Raw genomic sequence first — 18364 nt, 5'->3', positions numbered from 1 at the left:
GAGGATAGCAAATGGCGAGTTCCCCAGCTTGAACTGGCTGTGGTCAAGAGATGGTGTGCTGTGGCCATCCAAATTAAGAGTCTATGCCTAGCAAGGGGACTTAGGGCGTAATGGGCGTACCCCATCAGATCGTCAGGGGAGTAACACATTTGATAATGGAAGGTCAACTAGCCGAATAGACTACTTCCTGGTGGATATCAGGGATTGGCATAGGTTGCAAGATATGATCGTAAAAAGTAGAATTGAAAGTGATCACAATCCTCTTTGCATGGATTTCCAAATTAATTTAGGGTTGAGAGAATCAAGTCTTGGGGGTGACAAGGTGACCTTAGATATAGTTTCCTCAAACAATCAGCGCCATGTAAAATGGGGTAGATTGGTAGAAGATCCTGAGAAGTTTGAGGATCTTAAGAGAGTAGTGGCCGAGGAAGTAAATAACCTGAAATTACATAGTAATAAACCAAATTTCTCTGAAATTATGGCAGAGGCTCACACTAATTTTTTTACTAGGCTTCAAGGGTCCTTTTTGAAAACAATAAAACAAAGCAAGGCTACGAAAAAGTTACCTAAGCTGGGGTGGTATGACCAATCCTGTAGAACAGCCCGCCAGAATCTTAGTACCGAACTCAGGTCTAGGAATATTACAGGAGTGAGGAAGGCCAGGGATATATATAGTAAAGCCCCCAAAAAAGCCAAGAAACAGTGGGATGAGGATCACTGGCGTGACTTGGAATTTACTTGTGCTGCTAAAGATCAAAAGCAATTTTGGGCAATTGTTAAGGGGGACAGAGGAGGGACAGCAGAATCCCCACAAAATAATGTTGCTAAAAACCTGTGGATAGATTTTTTTAAGCCACAGTATGCCTGTAACTTAGCTGCAGATTGCTATACCCTACCCCCCCACGGTCTTCTACAACTGCCAAGTATTTACCATAAAAGATGTCAGTATCGCATTAGACTGTGTGACAGGGGGTAGAGCGCCAGGCATGGATGGCATTCCCGCTGATGTGTTTTTAAGTGATCGGGAATCATGGTGTCAGTACTTTACATGGCTAGCCAACTCTGTGGCCCAGGGTGCACCTATACCCATCTCTTGGAAGGGTGCAGAAATAATTCCACTTTTTTAAAAGGGTGACAAATCACTACCCAGCAACTATAGACCCATCAGTCTTATAGATTCAGCACAAAAACTGATAGGTCGATTAGTGAAGAACAAGCTCCAATCTTGGATAGTTGAAAAAGATATTTTGTCTCCATATCAAGCTGGTTTTCGCCCCCTTACAAGCTCTATTGACCAGGTTTTCTTTTTTATAGCCCTCTATTGGAGGAATGTGACCCTGACCAATGGCCCTCTTTATGCTATATTTGTTGATTTAAAATCAGCTTTTGATTTAGTTCCACGGCCAAAACTCTGGAGTGTGCTTGCTGAAGCTGGTATAAGTCCAGAACTGCTAACACTGCTTGCCCGCTTGCATGAAAACAACTATGCTAGAATCAGGTGGGGGGCACAGGGTGAAGAGACTGACCCTTTCCTTGTGGAACGTGGGGTTAGGCAGGGGTATGTCTTGGCCCCCACATTGTTTTCCATATACATCAATGGCATTGTGGACTACCTAAGAAGGTCCCCCACCGATGCACCAGTACTAGCAGGGGCTCGTGTGCCAGTCCTCATGTTTGCGGACGACACGCTGATAGTATCACGAACTCCTAGGGGGCTTCAGAAGGCAGTTAATGCATTTGGTGAGTTTTGTCAGAACCGCGGTCTAGAGTTGAATACTTCTAAGACCATGTTCATGTGTATGAACCAACGGAAGACATTCAAAGGCTCAATTACTTTTAATGGTACCCCATTAGAGCAGGTAGAGGCCTTTACATATCTAGGAATATCCCTTCAGGGTAATATGAGATGGAAAAATCATATTGACATGGCAGTTTTAAAATTCCATCAGTTAGCAGGTGTAGTAGCGCTTAAACATAGAGCCTCACTGACTAAACCAATCATCCCTGCTTTAGAAATTTATAACATGAAGGTGATAAGCGCTTCACTGTATGGATCGGAATTATGGGGATTCTCTAATTTGAAGGAACTGTCACTGGCAGAGAATAGGTTCTTGCGGCACCTAGTTGGGGCACCACAAAGTACTCCCACTGTTCCTTTGTTGCTTGATCTCGGCAGGAAAAGTATAGAGGACTTAGCTCGCCTATGCCCTCTGTTATATTGGAGACGGATAATGACAACCCCGGAACTAGCTCATTATGCTGCCGCACTAGTGGATATCATCAATGCTGACCACTTTCATACCATCTCGTGGCTTAAAGAAATACGGGGTCTATTAACTAAGCTGGATCTAGACCACCTATGGGCTAATACCAATGCATCATGTTTCCCATCAAAGACTATTTTGAAGAAAAGGTATTGGACATGGTTCGGTCATCTGCTTTTTGTACTGGATCCAACTCCAAATTAATCTGTCATTTTCTTGATATCAAAACAGTACCATCCTGGAACCCTACTGGGACATTATCGAAAAGCCGCTCGACAGAAAACTGTATTTTCAATTTAGATTGGGAACTCTTCCCCTAAACGCATTTACACAAAACTGGTCTGCGAACCGGGATGAGAAATGCCATTATTGTAAAGATCTAACTGAGAGTGTTTCTCACTTGCTGTTTGTTTGCCCTCTTTATGTCTGCCCATGTCGTAAATGGATAAAACCAGTGTGTCTCAATTTAGGGACACGCAGGCACATAGAGGCGCTTAGAATACTGGAAACAGATTGTACACCCTACTTTGCGATCGCTGTTGCAAAATTTTTAGGATGGGCCTGGACTATTCGCACCCGCACTTTACAACTATCTGATGCAGCTTAATGAATTATCGTCACCATGTTTTCTATGTATGATCAATTTTTATAATAATTCTTGATGGAATATTTTATATTGTGTACCGGAAGTGACAGCATAAAGTGTTTAATGTGTGTTTTAAATATATATGAATCTTACGTTTAGTATTTATTGTGTAGTGATAGGATGTAAATTGCTTTTATGACTTGCTGTTGAATAAAGCTTTTGAAATTTGAATTTGATTTGATTTGGGATTATGAGTAACGCTACATCCTGATTCAGGCCACAGTAAATGGCTGGCACATGATGCTTCTCAAAACATGTGGCCCAAACACCGACAATGCTCACTCTCACTTTATCTGACAGATCTCACTTAAATACACCATATCATCCCCTCAGACTGTTCAGTGCAGAGGGGATTTCAACCTCCTCCTCTAAAGGCACGCTGATAGCTCCAATTCCACATTCCATACTCACAACAGTGGCGCCAATGGATGTTATGGAGATGAAAGGATTCGATGATGTATGGAGGTTGAGGCACACAACTGCTAGAGAGGGCACATATATATCCATTGCACCTGCTACATGTGTGTGGTTAGATTACTGGCTGGGCACTCCGGAGGATTATACATGGGTGAAAAACATGGAACACCTACTCCTCACTTTGTCGGACACCAGCTTGGACATATCAGCTTCTAACCATCGCACCTTCCCTTGGTGCTTGTCTATCATGGCCCTACTGGATAATACATTCAAGGAGGAACCACAGACCAAAATATCTAATTTCTTTAAGACAAATGAGGGGATAGTGGATTTGGTGGACAATCCATGGGAGGCTTTTAGAGCCAATCTGGCGTTGTTTGTGTTGCAAAACAGCATGAGGTACATAGAATACTGGCTCCCAGCAGGACATGCTAGAATCTGAAATAATGGCCATGAGGATCACTTGGTGCAGGGCCCCAGGGGTCTGCCTGGACTACATGCTAAACTGGCTCAGTTTACTGAGCACCGGACCAGGACCAGAAACACTTGCATAAGCACACTTGCACAAGGGTGTGTAGGGAGGTGGAGTGAAATGGCAGAAACCTGGCTGTGCTGCTGCACTGTCATCAGACTCCCCAGGCCATCGCACAATTAGGGAGTGACACTAGACAGACCATATATGAGTCAGATGATATGCAAGAAGAGTTTGTAAAGTACACTGCTGCTCTATATGCTTTGCATACAATCACCTGAACACAGGAACATATTGCTTTGATTGTTTACTTATGGAGTAGGTGAGTGTCCTAGACCCTTAAATGGATGTGGTGCTGATAGCATTAACAGAGATCATTATAGTGATGTACAGGCCTGCGTACACGTAAGTCTCACAGAAGCAATGTCCTATTCACACTTGCTTGCCTCTCACCTCCTGTGACTTTATAATCCGGCACTGGTGAAAAGGTATACTCCTCCGTTCCTTCAGAGAAGCCATAATTGTGTACCTCTGAAAGTCCAGCAAGCCCCTATAACACTGTGGCTCTTTTCACCTATTGTCCCTCATCACCATTGATGCAAACACCCTGACCAAGGTGCTGGAAAACTGGCTGCTAGTTTTGCTCCCTGATCTAGACCTCCCAGATCAAGCAGGTCCACTACCCATAATCTAACACGGTATTTGCCCTGATGCATCAGCTGAACCCACAACTGTGCTGTGACATTTTATATGGATGCCACAAAGGAGTTAGACTCTCTGGAATGGAACTACCTATTCGCATTCCTCGCTGGAGTGGGCTTTTCCTAAAGTTACATTTGCTGGGTGAAACTCCTATACCTGTAGCAACGGCCCGAGTGAAACTGAAAGGCCTGTTTTCTGAGAAACTGCCACTGGGAAGGAGTCTCAACAGGGCTGTCTATTGTACCCCATACTGTATGCCTTGGCCTTCGAATCGTTGGCCGGCACAATTCAACTGTTGCACGCCTAGTGCAGGCTGAATTTCACCCCTTGTAATGTCATTGTGTCATTGTGTGAGGATGATAGTCACACGAACCAGCTCACAATCTTAGTCACGTCATCAGAGAATTTACACTCTTTAAAGAAGCTTCTGGCACCACCATTAATTGGAAAAAATCCACAGTATTACCAAGGACACACAATACCCTTAAGGTTGCAATTGAGTTCCCTAATTCTTGGTGCATAATGTCAGTTTAATATCTTGGCATCTGGGCCAACCACAATAAGAATATGTGCTATCGGAGAACTACAGGGTGGCCACGTCCAAGGTATTGGACCTGATCAACTAATGGCGTCCTTTACCTCTTTACCTGATGGGCCACATAGCCATGATGAAAATGGTTCTTTTGCCGCAGCTACTGCATCTCTTTTAAAATGCCCCACTTATCCTGCGCAAACAGTTCTTCACAATGCGATCACATATGATTTCCCTGGCATGGGCATGCAAACAACCAAGCGTTTGCAGGGAAATTCTCAATTTACCGTATGCCCAAAGATGTCTTCAGGTGCTAGACTTTGAACTATATTGTTTCTGTGCTCAGACCCATTTTGCCCTTTATTGGCTACATCTCCAACTGCACAGAACGCATACAGTGATGAAACATGGCACTGCATTCCTGTCCCCCCTTGGTGCACTAATTGAGTAGCAGCCTGCATGTAGCCACTCTGAAATCAGCTCTGTGGCTTGCACCCAATGAGCATGAGATGGTATCCACTGCAGCTAGAAACTGCCAGTGCTCTATGTCCCAGCAAAGTCACTAACACATTATCCACTGACTTAGCTCATACAGGAGTCTCAGGTCTGCCGTGCACTTAGAGACTGGGAGCTGCGTCACAGTGGGAACGTTTACCAGGTGGGACACTGTTGAAAATGGCCTTTTTGCAGGGTCATTCCCACGTTTTTTTTGCTTCTTCCTCCTATTGTTCCTGACCTGTTTTTTGTTAGCTATAAGAGTGAGGGCACTTTACCACTGCTAATCTGTACTAAAGAGCATATGCTCTCTGTGTAAATTGTGTTTCTGATTGGTATCCATGGTTGGCATATTTAATTTACGGGTAAGACCCTAGTAAAGTACACTGAGTTTGCCAGGGCCTTTAAATCACATGCTACTAGTGGGCCTGCAGCACTGATTGTGCCACTCAAACAAGGCCTGCCACTGCAGTGTCTGCAAGTGCAGTTTTAATTTGCTAGGTCAACCTTGCAAGTTCACCCGCTTGCCATACCCCCAACCTTCCCTTTTCTTAAATGTAAGGCATTCCTCAGGTAGGCCCAAGGTACCCCCATGGGCAGGGTGCAGTATATGTAAAAGGTAGGACATGTGCTGGTGTGTTTTACATGTCCTGATAGTGAAATACTGCCAATTTGCTTTTTCACTATTGTAAGGCTATCTGTCCCATTGGAGTTGCTTACTAACACCTTACAAGTATAACTTTCCATTGGGGCAAGATATAGAAACGGAGTTTAGGCTCTCTGAACTCAGAACGTAATCTTTTAGGGAGGTGGTTTTTGAATTGTCCATTGGAAAATGCCACTTTTACAAAGTATGCATTTTCTTGTTTAACCATTCCATGTGCTTCGGCTGTTTGTGTATTGACTGTCTGGTTTTGGAGTGATAGAGGCTAGGGATGTGAATTAACTGTAGACATCCACAATGGGAGTTGAGGTTTTCCTGCCTCTCCTGGTCGAGTCATAGGTGGGCTGAATAGACCTTAGCTGCATTTACAGTGATGGGAGGAGTTTAACTTGTACCTGAATAGGCTGTGTCTCCTTTGCACAATACTGTCTCCAGCATTGCAAAATGCTGTCTCCACCTCATGTGGTCATGCTGCATCAGAGAGGACAGAATTGGTTTGGACTAGGCTCAGAGACCCTTGCCACAAAGAGAACAAAGAGAAAATGGGGTATAAGTATTGGACCTTAAACCCAAGAGAATTATATCACTTCTGGACTCACAAGGAACCTCTGCCAAGGAGAAGAGCTGAAGAGCTGTAAGGGGGAGTACTGCCCCTTTGCTGTGTGTGCTTTGCTGGGTTGGCCTGCAGTTGCTGCTGCTGCCAAGGAGAGGAACACGACTGGAACTTTGCTGTTAACCTGCTTGAAGAAGAATCTCCAAGGGCCTTTGTGTGCTGGCCTCCTGCTCTGAAATATCAGGGCCACAAAACCTTCACCTTCAGACTGCCACCTGGACTCCTCTGTGGACTCCTGCATTCTATAGGGCGCAAATTCCAGTTCCTGGGCCCTGAGAATCGTGTGATTGGTGCTGCAAAGCAAGAAAAGAAACTGATGCCGTCAGCCACGCCGCCAATGACAGCCCGACCTGCACCGAGGTGGTGGGCACCTCTTGTGAAGTGCACGACGCACGCCCCACCTGCACCGCAGCTCTGACACCCTTCAACAGCATTCAACGCCTGCATTTATAAGCCTTCCCGACGCCAGCGCTCGCACTGGTGCTATTAATGCCATTGCCAGCATCGCGTCATCACAGAGCCGATAACTAAGGAGGGTGACTTCACAAACTCTTCAAATTGCCTCACCGGAACCGATGCCTCATCGCCAACACGACCTAACTTCCCTGTCCTGGACTTGACGCTCCACCTCCTCATGGACTCAACACCTCATCTCCCCCATAGCAAAAAGGAACTGGCTTCGCCTTGGCACCGACACTTCACCTCCACGGCCTGTGCTTCATTTGTTTCCAATGTACTGTTGTTTGGGGGACTCTGTGACTCTGTGCCTGGCCTGCGTAACCTCATAGTAAGTGCAGTACTTTGGATTTGTGCCTGTCACGCCTCATAATAGCCCCAGGTGGAACTATTTGTTTCTGCAAGTACTATTTTTGAAATAATTGTTCTAAAAGTAATATTTTAATACATGTTCATTGGATTTTTGGTTGTTTTGGTCTTGTATGGCTTAGATAAAGATACCATATGTTTCTAAGCTGGTGTGGTGTCCAGTTGTGGTGTTTTTACTTTGTTACTGTGTTTTTTGAGTACAAATACTTTACACATTGCCTTTGGTATAAGCCTGCCTGCTTTTGCCATGTTACAAGGGAGTGAGCAGGGGTAATCATCGGTGTGTAATTCCCTTACCCTGACTAGAACCACAGGTCCCTAATTGGACTTAGGTGCACACTTCTGCCAATTAGAGACCCCCAAATTCTAACAATGGTGGTCATCGGTGAAGATTTAGTTCATATTTGCACTTGACCCACAATAATTGATGTACATTACTAGCATAGCGCAAAGCATTATGTAACCACGTACTGTTTTTCCTTGTTTCTCTTCTGAATTGTGTTTTGATACCTGGGACTCTGGTTAGTTGTTGCACCTGTTAGGCCTTGTCAAAATGGAAATCAACTTTTGGCACCTGTACATCCAGACAATGAAGTCATTAAACGTCTACCTGTGAAGAGGAGATCCGCAAGGCAGGATATTGAGGCAGCCCTGTATAGCTATGAAGTTCCACGCTGGGAAGCAATGCTGTCAGATGACTCTGAGGAGACATCTGAGGGGGAGGATCCCCAGGCAGAGCATCCAGAGGACAGTGGCCCTAAAAAGGGAACTTTGTGGGGAAGATTGCCTTGTGAGGAAAGGAGGATTTGCACTTGTGACCGGAGTCTGAGACAGCTAGATCAGGAGTGTGAGGAGATAGAATGACCCTTCTTTGAAAAAGGAAATGTGTGTATCTCATGAAGTTAGCTTAGCTGGGCTGGAGATGGAAGCCATGAGGGCAGAGTCCAGTTCAGATGGTGGCTGCAAAATTGTGATATCTGTGCTGAGTGAGAAGTACGCATCCCCCGAGATGTGGCACCTAACTTGAAGGAGGGGGTTGACATACACCAGGGGGTTAAGGTTTATGAGGTGGTTCCAGTGGTGAGCAGGGTTCCTGGGTTGGATTGAGGAACTGGCACCGGGGATCATATTACTAGTGGTGGGAGAGACACTCTACTGACTCTAGATGAGAGGTGCAGGGATACGGGTTCCCCCATGGTAGAAACCCTAGTATATGAGTATGGAGACCACCAAGAAGAGAGTGGGTTTAATGACAGAAACAGTCAGACACTGTCTTCTCAGTCTCAGGATGGTGATGTGGGGTACTTTCATTTTATAATGCACTGGGTGGTAAGGTGAAGGGTAAATTAGTTAACACCTGAGTGGGGCTGTGTGATTTAATTGTTGAAGAGCATATGTTCAGTCCCTGTTTTCCAGAGTTATGCCAACACCCAATGAAGTGTGCGTTCTCAGACCTTAGGGAGCTTGAACTGGAGGCAGACCCTTTGGTGGATTTCAGAGGGTCTGAAGAAGCTTTGGGAGTGATGCTGAAGAAGGTGGCTCTGTTTTTTTCCAACAAGGTGAGATAGGTGAGGTTAGTAGAGACCCAGATAGGTCCCAGTGTAGTGGGATGGGTGAGGGGTCCCATGTCCTGTCTCTGAGTTGAGGGAGTGGGGGTGGGCTGAGTCCCATGGTGCCCAAAACCCAGTCCCAGAGCCTGGGAGGTTCCATGAGTGGACCCCAGGAGGGGGGCCTAGTCTGTTCGGGGAGGCCATCTCCTGAGGGGGATTCCAAGGTGTCAGGTGAGCTGTGGAGGCTGCTGTCCCACGCGACCAACCTGTTCTAGTGTCTGGCAGCACCACTCCAGGGGGAAAGGTGCATGAGTCAAGAGAAAGTGGTGAGGTGGGAGACAGTCCCTAGTGGGTCATGAGTTACCAGTTCTGAGGTCAGAGCACCCCAGGACTGATTCTAATGAGGCCACTTCTGGCCTGGGGGGGCTTCATGCACTGTCAGGTGGACAGGAGGTTGGAGATCTGCGCCAGGCAGAATCTCACACAACTCATGAGGAGTGTGTTTCCCTTTGGGGGTGGGTGTACTCTCCCAGAGGTCCTGGCTTGCCAGGCAGTGGTCTAGCCTAAGGGTCCAGACCTTGGGTTGGAGGACCAGGTTCAGGTTTAGGGTGTCCCCCCTGACCTGGAGGAATGGCCGACTGATATCAGGGCCCCTACCGGTTTGTCTTCTGGGGGTACTTGTCTTCAGGGTGGGAGGGTGCAGAACCCCAGGAGGGGGGGCAGGGAGAGGAAAGCATCACCACTGACTCATCTCACACTGGAGTTCAAAGTCAAAAATAAGCTTTATTCGATTTTTGTTGCAAAATCGTAAAAGCACATGTTAAAAGTACAGTGAGAAAAGTGTTAAAAAGTTAAAAATAACAATCGCAACTAAATACACAAGGCTAAAAATCATCAGAAAGGACAGGAGGCAAATTTTTTCCTTTAGATCAAGATCAGAGCTACACAGACGGGATCATACAAATATATACATCCTCACTACCAGTATTTTTCTGTGCCACTACTAAGTGGTATTGATTACATGAAATTCATAGATGTTCCTAGTACAAAAATAAGTTAAAAAGAGGAATAACAAGGTACTACACATAAATCACATAAATCACATTGTGTTCCTGAGACTAATGAGTATCCTTAAGTAGGAGGAAACCGCTTTTATGACAAAATCTGACTCCAATTGTTTTAATTTAATGCCGCTCTACATCCCCTTATTCCCCATTTTGTAAGGATCGGTTTCAAAAACCTTTTCCTGGGGGTCACGTAAAATTTGCAGAACAGGATGCAGTGGATGTTGGTTTGGTGGGATAGATGATCGCATGGGCTCTTCACTAAATGTTTGGACCAGTCATTACTTTCGGGAAATGTCACCATACGGAAATAGGTATCCACACGGAACCTAGTCAGCAGCATTCGTGAGAAGCAACTACAATTTAATAATAATAAGTAAGGCTGTATCCCTACGTGAGAGATAAGTAACCATGGCGGTGTGTTTACCCTTTTCATGTGACCACCCTTTCTTGTCCAGATGTTCCAAAATCAGTTTTTTAAGCGTGCGTCTTGGAACCCTTTCCATACATGTTGGGTTATCGAAATATTCTCTGTGCCCAATATCAGACATCATGTTTTTGATATAATTTAACCATTTAATGTTTACAACTCCATCTAACAATAGACAATCCGTAACGATATCTCTTTTTAAGGATGTTTCTGGCATTACCCAAATTTTGTGCCATAGGAGCAATGGCTAAACTTCACTGTGGCTAAAATAAATGGGCATGTATTTAGGGGCTGCTAATAGGTAACGGATGAAATCATTTTCAGTGCTTTGTATCGGCTCTACCTTAACAATCCCCCAAATCCCTGACCCGTACGTGCCAGTAGGAACACATTTTGTTTTATAAATTTGGATAAGTTCACGCACTGGTTGCCCGCCCAGTTTCCAGGCGAAATTTATCAGGGCACCATTGGACCTAGAAAAGGCCAATTTTCTTGCAAACACTGCCTCATTCCAAGTTCCTCTACTATCAAAGTTAATTCCCAAGTAAGAGAATCTACTAGTATTCTCGATCTTCTTTTTTCCCAAGAAAATTGCCTTGCTGTATCTTATCGTGGTGCCACATGTCATGGAATATGTTTTTGAGACATTGATTATTAGGCCTCGGGTACTCATTATTTCTGAAAATTTAACCACAGCCCTTTGTAGGCCGATGACAGTTCATGACATAATTGCTGCGTCATCCGCATACAAAAGGATGGGAATCGGATTTCCCCCGCAGAAGAATAATCAAACTGAAATTCCTTTAGGTGTTGTCCCACACTGTTGGTATATAGGGTGAAGAGAAAGGGTGCCAGAAGGCAGCCTTGTCTCACGCCTCTTCTTATGTTGAATTTATCAGAACATTCTCCTCTCCTCCCATACCGTACCCGGGCCCCTGCGTCCCTATACACTTCCTTGATAAATGATAGGGTCTGTTGGTCTATGCCCATGTCTCTAAGCGTCTTCCATAACATAGAGTGGTCCACACAATCAAACGCGGAACTTAGGTCCACAAAGGTAATAAATAAACTTCCTCTCTTGGCTTGGGTATATTTAGCTGTTAGTAGTGCTAAGTTTAGGCCCTGTTCAATAGTGCCCTTGACTGTGCGGAAACCGTATTGTAAATTATTGATGATATCATTTTCCTCTGCCCAGACCTGCAGCCTATTAAGGATTATCCTGCCCGCTACCTTCATTAAAGTATCTAAAAGGGATATGGTCCTGGCTTGCCAGGCAGTGGTCTAGCCTAAGGGTCCGGACCTTGGGTTGGAGGACCAGGTTCAGGTTTAGGGTGTCCCCCCTGACCTGGAGGAATGGGCGACTGATATCAGGGCCCCTACCGGTTTGTCTTCTGGGGTACTTGTCTTCAGGGTGGGAGGGTGCAGAGCACCAGGAGGGGGGCAGGGAGAGGAAAGCATCACCACTGACTCATCTCACACTGGAGTTTCACATCTGCTATGCACTTAGAGACTGGGGAATGCGTTGGAGTAGGGATGTTACCCCAAAGAGGCACTTACTGGACAAAATATCTATTGTGGCCGTCTGAGACTGTATAGCTCTGAACAGATTCACACATATCAGGCTGTTTTTTACTCTGCAAAATATAGTAGCTTTCCCCCACTGGGGTACATCCCCTATTGCACTGCCTTGTGTCCCTATAAAAGGGATTGCATCAAGTTCATTACTGTAAATCATGCTGGAGCGCAGCTGGGCTCTAGCGTAATGTGTTGCTGGTTCTCTCTTCACCGCCAGGGGGCTGCAGCCTCCCAACAAACAGTGGTGCTTGTGCTCCACCTGACCCCAGATTGTTTATTCACTGATGAAGGGCTATATCAACCCGAACTGCATTGCGATTGGATGACAAAATTCAAAATCAATGTTTCTTGTTCTGGAAATTTGTGATATGAATTACTTTTAATACCAATTTGGTGGGATGAAGAATAACCAACACCACCATTGAAAATAAATACAGATTGAACTTTGATTAATGACTCAGTAATGAACTAGATGCAATCCCTTTTATAGGGACACAAGGCAGTGCAATAGGGGGCGAACCCCAGTAGGCAAACGCGAATTCATTTTATTAATATTTTTCATACTCAATGATCAGAGAGTGAAACCCTTCTGCACGCCATAGAAGGAGTAATATTCAACTTAAGTTTGGAATATCAAGGAGTGCCTTATTCTTCCCACTTGTGATTGTTCCCTCTGCAAAACACATAATATATCCTTACTGCAAGAATGCCCCTCTTGTAGGATACATTAAAACACTTAGTAACTGCACTGAAAACAATCCACTCAAGAGCCCCCGAGGATCTTTGCCATAACAACATGTCCAACCTGGGACAAAGCACCATCAGCAAGGAGCTGACCACAATCATCAACACTTCCATCACATCTGCTTTTTCATGAAGGATGGAAGCATGCAGAACCCAAATCCCTCCTCAAAAAACACTTTGCAGACTCCACAGACCTAAAACACCTTTCCCCTCCTGCCTTTTCCAGCCAAAGTATGTATGTATGTATGTATAGGCGTTCTTGTATAGCGCTATCACTGTCACCCAACGGGCATCCTGGCGCTTAGACTGTCTGGTGCTGGAGAAAGCAATAAAGATCCAACTCACCACCCACCAGGAGAAGACCTACCTTCTAGACTCCTCCCAATCCGGATTTTGCTCAAATCACAGCACTGAGACCTCCCTTATTGCGGCCGCAGATAACACCAGGACCCTCCTAGACAGGGAAGAGACTGTTGTCCTTATCCTCCACAATCTCTCTGCAGAATTCTGTGTCCCACCACACCCTCCTTCTTGGTCTCGACCAAATGGTAATTGAAGGGAAAGCCCTTGAATGGGTCATCTCATTTCTCTCCGGACGAACCCAGAGCGTCCCCCTCACACATTTCACCTTGGACCTAAAAACATTATCTGGAGTGTCCCACAAGGATCCTCTCTAAGCTCATCTCTTTGTAACACTTACAAGGAACCCCTGGCAACCCAGGTCAGATCCCACAGTATTAACATAATCTCCAACACTGACAACACTCAGCTCATCCTCTCACTCTCTTCTAACCTTCACAGGTACATGACCAGCGTAGCAGGCTGTATGAATAGTAGATGCCGCAAACACAACACCGACAAAACAGAAATACTCAGCATCAGGAGCAGCAACTCCGAGTGGAATGAATCAGCCCAGCCCAGCACATACACCCACAGATCATGCTAGAACCTTCTCAACAACAAGCTCTTGATGAGGAAGCATCCTCTTGCTTTCCCACGATGCTCGTACTCAGAAAAAATCTTCAAATGGCTCCCCTTTTAAATCAGATGCACCTTCACCCAAGCACTCATCACCAGCCGCCTGGACTATGGCAACTCCCTCTACATAGGAATCACAGCTCAGCTACTAAAGAGACTCCAGACGATCCAAAACACAGCAGCCACGCTCATCCTCGACCTCCTGAAGCAGACCCTCATCTCTCCCCACGTCAAAACCCTACACTGGCTTCCCATCAGTAAACTAGGCCAGTTCAAACTGCTCACCCATGCCTACAAAGCCCTTCACAACAAGGGTCCAGCTTACCTCAACCCCAGGATGAACTTTCACCAAACTACCTGCATAATTCTTTCCTCATTCCTCTTCCTGGCCTACACCCCTGCATCCACAGAAGCAGGAGCGGTGACCAAGCCTTCTCATACTTGGCGGCCAAGTCCTGGAACTGACTCCACCTCTGTATTTACCCCACCCTGCAGGAGTTCAGCAAGGACCTAAAGAACTGGCTCTTCAACTAACTAATCTCAGCAGCAGTATCTTCCATGCCCAGCACCTGGATACTCTCCGGGATGATAAGTAGCACTCTATGAATCCTATTTGATTCACTGATTAAATCCTGCACGCTTAGGCCCCTGTGGTGCTTTCCGGAGAAAGACTGGTCTGGGGTATGGACATCAGGGGATCAACCACAGACACAGAATGGAACTTTTGCAAACTGGTACACCGTCCCAAATGACCAATTGAGTCTCATTCACTTTAGGTTTTTGCACCCAGCTCACAGCACATCTCTTAATTTGGCAAAAGGCTGGCTGCGGCCAGGCTCCCACTGTGTTAGATGCGGATACCGGATGCTGACTTCATCCACCTCACCTGGGATTGCCCTTCCATAGGCGAATACTGGTCCAAAAGTTTTGACACGCTTTCACAGATGACTGAATTATCATGGATTCCCTCCTTGAAGATGGCACTTTGGGGTTACACGGCTAAAGTCCAATGTACTATATGACATTTTGTTTCCATCACTCTATTGTTGGCCAAGAGAAAGGTGGCATGCCACTCGGGGGGGGGGGGGGGGGCAACTGTTCGTCAAAGGCTGCTTGAAACAAAAATAGATTATTAAGTGACACTACTTAATATGACCCAATACAGAGAGACCCAACTCCCTGACTTCAAAGAACAATAAGAGTAACGGTAGAGGAAGCAGAACTATCTGGCTGGATCACTCAAAATGAGGCTGAATTTTTAGGCAATCAACAACCTTGCATACCATACTTTTACTGCCTCCCCAAAACCTACAAGGGGAAATTACCCCAGCCAGGTTACCCTATAGTCTCTGGCATTGGATCTATCCTAGAACTTTCATCCGAGTTCTGTGATCATTTCCTACACCCCATTGTACAAAGTACTCCATCTTTCTGTGAGATTCAATCCAGAAGGACCAACTGACCCTCAGTCTAGATGTGGAAGTCCTATATACTAATACCCCACAGGATTCCACGTTGATGGCAATTGAGGATATCTTATGCCAGAAAGGGGGGATTCTGCCACTCCTGTACACTTCATGGTTGTGTGCGCAACCTTAGCCCTAAATGAGCACTTCTTCCAGTTTGAAGGCAACTGTTCCACCAGATTTGCTGCACATCGATGGGCAGCACATTTGCACCGAGCCTAGCCTATCTTGATATATACAGCTTTGAACAACTGTTCATCCTCGAATCCAGCAATCCCTTTGCCCACAGTATCAAACTTTGGCTACGAAATATATGTGACATCTTCATAATCTAGAAAGGGAGTAGCACTGATGTCCTTGATTTCATCAAGTGGCAAAAAAGGCCTGATGCGTTTTTGCACTTTACTGCCACTGTCTCTAATGAAGCTAATCCTTTCCTGGATCCACCCATGAAAATAGATTAAAGACTACCTGCCATATGGCCAATTCCTGAGATTGAGGAGGAACTGTAATGAACTTCATGACTTTGATCTCCAAGCAGAAGAAATCATACAAAAGCTGGTGGATCGACATTACCCTTCACATATTTTATTATATTTAATGAGTTTTATATAGTGCTGGCTAGACCCGTAGGTATCACACGGCTTTACATTAGGTTACACCACAACGAGTTGCAAATTACAAGTTTAAATAAGTTACATAATGATTACATGGAAACGACAAGAGTACAGTCAAGGTACAGTAAAATAAAAGACAGTTGCACGGAAATTAACAGGGGATGTGGGAAAATCAAAAGGGGGAGAGAGAAGGTAGAGGGGGCAAACGTAGTGTTATGGAGAGGGTGTGGGGATACAAGGGGATGGAGAAAAGGCAAATCAGAAAGAGGGAGAAACATTTTAGGATTGTCAAGAGGGCATTGAGGGAAAAGGGTAAAGGACAAAGGTTCAACAAGATGAAGGGTCTGGGTCCAGAGAAATGAGCGGAGAACAGCAACAAAAAGGCAGGCAGGGCAAAAGATACAATGTCATAAAGTCCATGTAAGTGACCCAGGGAGCGTGAATTAAAGTGCAAAAAAAGTCAATGGTGGGGACGTAGTTCCAAAAACAAAGGTGGGGAGGTAGAGAGAGGAGACGTGCAGGCTCGGGTCCACTGGGGTATCGGTGAAGACAATCTGCCAGTCATGGCTCCCACTCCCCTATATCTGGAAAAAGTTCTCTCGGGTTTCAGGAGTCGGCGACGAGGCAGAGTATATCCAGGTAGAGGGCCAGCATGGGGAGGCCGTGAGGCAGAAGTGGGGACTGGCAGGCAGCCGATGGAGACAAAGCTGCACCAAGGCTGGCCCAATTATTATTCATCAGCGGCGACTCGATCCAAGGCAGTACGCAGAGGGAGTGAACAGAAGCAGTAGCGGGACAAGGAATTTCATTCCCTGATGCCCAGCTGGGTAGGAGACAGCCGCGGGAGAACCGAGGCCGGACTCCTCAATAGCCGAACCAAGCGGCTCCACTGGGCATCAGCCAAGACGTCTCAAAGTCCAGTAAAGAGGGGAGATCATGCCTTAGAGCAATCCATCACCATCCGGAGCCATCTGGTGGAGCAAGCCGTGCAGAACCTGGATAATCAACAGGAGGATGGTAAGCTCCGAGTAAGGCAGATTAGTCGGTAAGAGAGGCATCAGCAGTGCAGATATCCATGCCCTGATGTCCGGCTGGGTAGGAGACGGCTTTGGCGGAAACCCGGGCGATACTCCCCAATAGCCGATCCAAGTAGCTTCACCGGGCATCGGCAAAGTCTTCTCCATGTCCTCTGCTTCTGTGGCCTCTATGACCCTCCGGCTCCCGGTGCTGCAATTCCCAGTGCCTCGGCTCCCGGTGCTGTGGTTGGTGCCTCGGTCCCCGGTGCTGTGGGCGGTGCTGCAGCTCCCGGTGCTGCGATCCCCGGTGCCTCGGTTCCCGGTGATGTAGGCGGTGCGGCTCCCGGTGCTGCCGTCCCGGTGTCTCTACTCCCGGTGAGGCTCGTGCAAGAGCGGAAAGAGTCCGTGTGGAGAGCTGGGATTGGCCTCAGGCATATCATTGAAACAGCACATAAAAGAGCACGTAATATTAGAGAGATCCCTTGCTGAAGACCTACCTGAAGTTTGAACAGTCAATGACCTGTGTGACTGCATTCACACCTTCCTCTAATGAAGTAAAAAAGATTATTAACAAGTGCTGGGCTATTTTGAGAAGTGGAGGCGACACCATTGAGAAACCCCTGTTTGTATTTAAAAGGACCAGCAATATCAAGGATCTTGCAGTCCACACTAGACCGTGACAGAGACTATTAACTAAACCTGCCACAAACTCTGATAATTGGGCATTACCTCCAGCCAAAATTCACTTCAAGTGTGAACAATGCAAAGTATGTTCCCTGACTATAGTCACTGAATTAGTAGACATAAAATCTACAGGTGTATGGAGACTTAATAAACATACTAATAGCAAAACCAAGAAATGCATCTATTTCATCACCTGCCCATGTGGACTTTGGTATGTCGAATTACTACCAGACCTACTAAGACCAGGATCAATGAACACCACAGTGCCATAAGGCAGCAAATAAGCTGAGCACATACTTCATAGAAATCCAACATTCATCTGACGATCTTGAATGGGTGATCCTCGAGACCGTAGTTCACTCATATGATACCCACAGGAGACATTTTGAAAAGAGTAGAGATGGGTGTTCAAACTACACGTGTAAAAGGACTGAATGATGACATACCTTGGACTGAGTTCTACACCTAATATATAGGCATATCTCTTTTGTTGCCTCACCACAATCTGTTAATTACCCAGAGGTTAAGGTTTTCTTACCCTTCCCCACATCATTGCTCATACTGATACTTCTGAGGTGTCCTTATATTCACTATATGGTTGCCACCATTA

This window comes from Lissotriton vulgaris, chromosome 3_1, assembly GCF_964263255.1.
Source record: "Lissotriton vulgaris chromosome 3_1, aLisVul1.2, whole genome shotgun sequence".
Taxonomy (NCBI): domain Eukaryota; kingdom Metazoa; phylum Chordata; class Amphibia; order Caudata; family Salamandridae; genus Lissotriton; species Lissotriton vulgaris.
The sequence above is the reverse complement of the archived record's forward strand: the minus strand, read 5'-3'. Positions refer to the sequence as shown.